Here is a 6,000-nt window from a genome sequence, read left to right as displayed (position 1 = left end):
AATAACAATTATAGAAATAATAGCAGTTATGGAAATAATACTCCATATCCAACTCCAAATCAGGCAAACAATAACTAACTCTCACCAAAATACCCAGCAACAATATATCCAAAGTGGAGCTTGTCCATGCTATACTGATGATGAGACTTCCCCTCAGCCTAGAAGCCCAAGGAAATCCCCCAATCACACCAAATACCCAAAGATCTTTATGAAGGTGGGGGGGAGGGAAGAACAGCACTGGAATCAGAGGGTACAACCTTTGATTTCCCAGACCCTGATGTCTTAATGCCAGAAATTGAAAAAGGAATATTGTAAGTATATATAAGAGTTTGTTAATGCCTGTCTTTGAAAAGATTCTTTTGGAAAGTTAAGCACTGGCTAACAAGCATAATGAAATACCCAAATCACTAGAAAATATTAATTTGGATCATTATTAAAGTTAATCCAATTTTGCAAATATGTATTTTTCTTAAATAACAACAGCACCTCAAAATGACTTAGAGTAATCCCACAATGAAATGACTATCCATGATCCCAGAGACCAAAGATGAAGCATTCTAACCACACCCTGACCAAGAGGTGGATGCACTAAGAATGAAGACTGAAAGACATATTTTTAGTCATAACCAGTGATGGGATTTGTTTTGCTTGACTATGCATATTTTTTTGCTTTTGTTTTACTTTCTTTAATCAATGGGATTGGGATACATGGAAAAGAAAAATTAATTTCTGATCCTTAAAAAAGTAAAAGTTAATTTAAAAAAGAACTATAGTCAAAGATATTTTTTAAAACATGGTCATGGGCCCTAGTTTGGACACCTCAATCTAATCCAATGTCTTCACTTTCCAGATAGTGTGAATCTTAAAACTACTCAGACTCTACTTGAGAAGATTTGATTAAGCTATTCCCCATTTTTAACAATGGAGGTACTTGATCAGGAATGTATTGAGAACTTTTAAAATTACTCCACCCTACTCAGACAGTGCCTTAGGGGAAGATTAAGTTGAAAACTCCTGATTGAACAATGAAAAGTCCCTAACTCATACTTATAGTAAATCTAGAATCTTAAGCTAGGTCTATTTTTAGATCTAATACAAAAGGGTGCTAAGTACCTGTAAAGGTTAAATTAATCACAAAAAGGTCAAGCAACTTACAAAAAGGCAAGCTTAACAAAAGAGGTGTGAAGTACTCAGAAGATTTAATTTAACCAGAGAAGATGAAAACTAAAAACTAAGAATGGGCTTTCCCAGGAAAAATGTCTACTGTGATTGGTAGATGTGAAAATTTAGGGGAAGTGACATAAGAGAAAATTTCTTTAAAAGGAGAAGTCAGTTCAGGTAATGGAGTTTGGATTGGAAGTCAGTTTGGGGTTGGTTGCAGTTTGGAGTTGAAGTGAGGACATTTTGAATTGAGTTCGCAATTGAATTCAGTTTGGAGAGGATTTCAGTTCGGAGTGAAAAAACCCAGCTTGGAGATGATCTGGTGGTGAGTGATAAAGACTGACTCACTCTCCCTTAAGCTCAGGCCTTGGCCATTTTGTCCTAGGTCCTTTTATACTTCTTGGCTCAGCCTGAGCCAGAGCAATTAATTCAATTAATTCTCTCTCTCTCTCTCTCTCTCTCTCTCTCTCTCTCTCTCTCTCTCTCTCTCTCTCTCTCTCTCTCCTTCCCTTAATTCCTTCATTCTTTATTAATTAAAATCTCCATAAATCCCTAGCTGACTTGAGTATTTTCATATTTGGGAATTTCCCAGGGTGACCACTTATTTAGATTTTAAGTCAACACACTAAAAATTACCCTTTACAGTTTGGCCAAAACCTTTACAGTTTTGGCATTTATGGTTTTTAACATTCACAATAGTTAATGTGAAATTCAGCTAGATTAAGTAGCTTGCCCAAGAGCCAGTATGTGAATTCAAGAAATTTCACTACAAAAATGTTGTCCCCACATTCCATGCTGCTTCTCATCATAGATAGGATACAGTTGTTCACTATTAATTACAAACAAATAAAAAACGCATCCCAACCATCCATAAAAAAAACAACAGAAAAATATTTTTATCAGGATACATGTTATAACTATTTATACTTTCTCTTCTACTTAATTAATTTTGTCAGATGAGGACTGTTAAGGATTTGATTTTTTTTAGGGAACTAGTTGCAATCATATATCCTATAAACTTGTCACTTCATCCCATTATGCAATCGATTTACTGTTCCAAAATTTAGCTATATACTTTATTTGAATTAGAATATTTAATTTTACTAATTTTATTAGTTGATGAAAATTCCTAGCTAGAACTCTAATAATCACACTATGTAGTAAAATTTTTAATGGTTCATATTACCTATTAAAGTATTATTTTTACCTATTACAATACTTCCATTTTAAAAATGTCAGAGCTTAAGATTTTATGAATTTGAATAATGAACTGAGTTAACAAAATATACCTACCATATCTCCAAGCTTAGATGGGTATACAGATGTTGATTTCAAAAATACGCAAGGAGTAAAACCTGCATAGACAAATCAAAAAACAAAAGGTTAAAAGTGGATTAGGGTTAGTAGGGAGAAAAGTTTCCTCTTTTTCCCACTTTCTTTACTATTATAGTATAGTAGAAGGAGCATTGGATTTGAGTTCAGAGAAACAGATTTCAAATCATCAGAGAATCAAATTTTAAATCATAACTGCTACACCTGGGGAAAGTCATTTTTTTCTCTCGGCCCTCAGTTTTCTCATGGATAAAGTGATTGATCTCTAAAGTCCTTGCTACTCTAATTCCAATAATCCTTGAACTCCTCCCAACCACCATAATATTCATAGATTCACATATCCCAGACAAAATGCTAGGGGATCCTTGAGCATCCTAAACATCTTCAATGTATGCCATAAATTCTATATTTCTCATATGTCTTATGTTATATGAAATTTCTAAAAAAGTAAAAAGATTAGCAAAATTCTCTGTTTATACCTATATTCTCTGAAATAGGGAAAAATGCATACCCCTTTTCTAATAGACCACACATTCATTAAGGGTAGATGACTTTTCTTGGGTCAGTTCTATGCTACTGAAAAGGATCCCTAGGTAAGCATTTAAATTGATTTATGACTTCCACATCACCAACTAAATTTGTTTAATTTCTTGTTTTTAAGTTATTTGGTCAGATCTGACCCTTTGTGGCCCCAGTTTGGGTTTTCTTGGCAAAGATACTGAAGTGATCAACCATTTCTTTCCCTTCTCCATTCATAGATGAGGACTTGAGGAAAATAGAGTTAAATGATTTGCCCAGGTAGTTAATGTCTGAGGCCAGATTTAAACTGAGGAAGATAAGTCTTCCTGACTCCAGGACTGGTACTGTAGCTACTGCACCAACTAGCTGCCTTAATTCTATAACAATTCCTCACAAAGCTCCCAAGCAAAATTCACAAATATGAGACAATAACTTCCTCAAGTTCTCCTTCCAATCTATTGTGGACAGTCTTGCCATAGTAATTTATGATGATAAAAAATAGATATCATTCCACTCCCAAAAAAATTTTCAATGGCTTAGCATACATGACATAATGACAAAGGTGTTGAGTATAAAGTCATAGGACAAGGGTTCAGATCCTATCTCTGACATTATTTAGATGATCTGGAACAAGTGATTTAAATTCCCTAGGTTTCAGTTTCTCCATCTGTAAAATGAGGGAACTGGACTAATTGATTTCTGAGGTCCCTTCAGAGCCAAGAAGACATAGGTTCAAGTTCCATCTCTAAAACATATTGACTATGTAAATTTGAACAAGTGGTTTAATTTTTTAGCAGTCTTGTCAGTTCTCTAAGACTCTTAAGTTGCAGAGAATGGAAATTTGTAGTAGTGAAATTTCGCCAACCAGGAATTCCCTATTTTTAAAAAATATAATAGAGTTTTTACTAAAAGGTAAAAGAACGATTATTTGCCTAAGACAAAGGTTCTAGTTTGGTCAGATTCTACCAGAGCCTTTCCCAAGGAAGGAAGGAAGGAAGCAAGGAAGGAAGGAAGTGTTAGATTTAAAATAGTTTTGAGCATTAAATAGTTGTAGATAAGAGAGTGGGAGCCATAAACTGTGATAATTAAAATGTTTTTGGGAACAAGGGAAATATATAACAATTATGACTGCTGAAATATGTTTTCTACTGTGTCTTGGTTTTATATAAATATAAGATGGTCACCAAGGAATATATTCCCAATTTATGAATATGCCCAAGCCAACTGGGTTTTATAGAGAAATTTAATTTATAATACACTGATTAATCAATAGAAAAAGAGAGAAAGTAAGAAAGGAATAAGAATGAATAAATCAGTCAGTTGGTTTTATCACTCACCCAAGATCTCTCTAGGTAAGGCTTCTCATGCCAACCTCAGGCTCCACCTTCAAGAGAGCCTCCTTTCAAGAAATGTTCCAGAGAATTCTCCTCCTGACTCCTCCTGAGTTCTCCTTCCACAGCCTCCTTCAAGACCTCTCCAGGAGCTCTCCCTCCAGGACCTCTCTCCTCTCAGACTCCTTCAGAGCAAAACCTCCTCGAGCAAAACCTCCTCAGAGCAAAACACTCTCCTCCCTCGCCCCTCAGACCCCCGCTATCTTTAAGGAAACCATCTAAGTTCCCTCCCCTCAGTTCTCACATCTACCAATCACTGTCGATGTCTCCCCTGTGCCAATGGTGGCTCTAGTTTAACCCAGGACCACCCAGAGGTCTGTGGCTTTGCACATGTCTGTTGAAGGTCATATTCTCAAATAATTAAATCTTGATCTTTGCTGCAGCCCTTCCTAAATCCTGTTACTCTAAGTAGGGTGGAGATTGTATTTTCCAAGACCTGGTTCTGTCATTCCAAGTATCTCTATTGTATCAATTCTAAAATCAATCATGACTCAAAGAACTTCCTGTTCTATGCTTAAGCATAGGTCAAAACCCTTTCCATTGTTTAGCAAAAGGTTTCTGTCCTAAAGTCTTAAGTAGGGAGGAGAAGGATCCTCCCATGCCAAGGGGTTTCATATTCCAATAGAGTTCTTACTATCAGTAGGAAATTTTTTCCAGTATGAAATTTCCCAATGGTGAAATTTCCAACATTCATAAGTCTAAGAAATTTTAAGGTTTACAGAAGGAAGGAAAGAAAGAAGGAAAAATCTTCATTATAAACCAACTAGGTGATGATTCTACCTAGAAGGCTCTGCAGTTCACTTTACATCCAAAGATAAGTTTATAAAGCTGTCCTCTAAAACCAAGTAAATGATCAAAGATGTGCATCTTTTAATTTATCCATTCAACATATATTTATTAAGAATTTAATATGTTCCATTATGTTAGGAGGGAGCTCAACAGTTCTGTTTATGATCCTCAGATCAAAGTTTCTCCCCTCTTTGCTTTATTCAAACTTTGCTCAAACTATTCTTTCTACCTGAGTAAATATTCCTCCCTATACTTCTCCATTTATCTTACCAATCATTGATGATCTTTATAAAGACTATTCCAACTGAAAATATTTTACATTCTTCCTAAACCTCATGTGGTTTTTTGTTTATATTTCTCTTTGTGTACTTTTCTTACCTCCTCTACTGAGTCAAAAGCTCCTTAAGGGAACCCAAAACCTAGAAAATATCTTTTCATTTAGTAGGTGATATGTAGAATATATCTTAGTACAGTCTTAAGGTTTAGTACAGTTTTAAGCTATTAATAGATGATTGTGCACAAACATCATTAAATTCAAGACCTCTTAAACACCTGTCAATTCAGTATCTTGCAACTGTTACATGCTTAATAAATGCTTACTGAATTTAATATTTTTAAAAAATCATAAGTGTTCCCTAAAGTATAAAACTAGAGAACTACTCTCAAATTACAAAGGAAATTAGCACATTATAAACCTGGGTCTAAATTAAACTCTTTAACTGTTCCAAACCTGGTTAAATCCTGTCCAAGAAAAGTGTTCCAAAAATATGCTTTTTTTAATATGCTGTTACTGATAAGATTTTTTGAA

This window comes from Monodelphis domestica, chromosome 3 (assembly GCF_027887165.1).
Source record: "Monodelphis domestica isolate mMonDom1 chromosome 3, mMonDom1.pri, whole genome shotgun sequence".
Taxonomy (NCBI): domain Eukaryota; kingdom Metazoa; phylum Chordata; class Mammalia; order Didelphimorphia; family Didelphidae; genus Monodelphis; species Monodelphis domestica.
The sequence above is the reverse complement of the archived record's forward strand: the minus strand, read 5'-3'. Positions refer to the sequence as shown.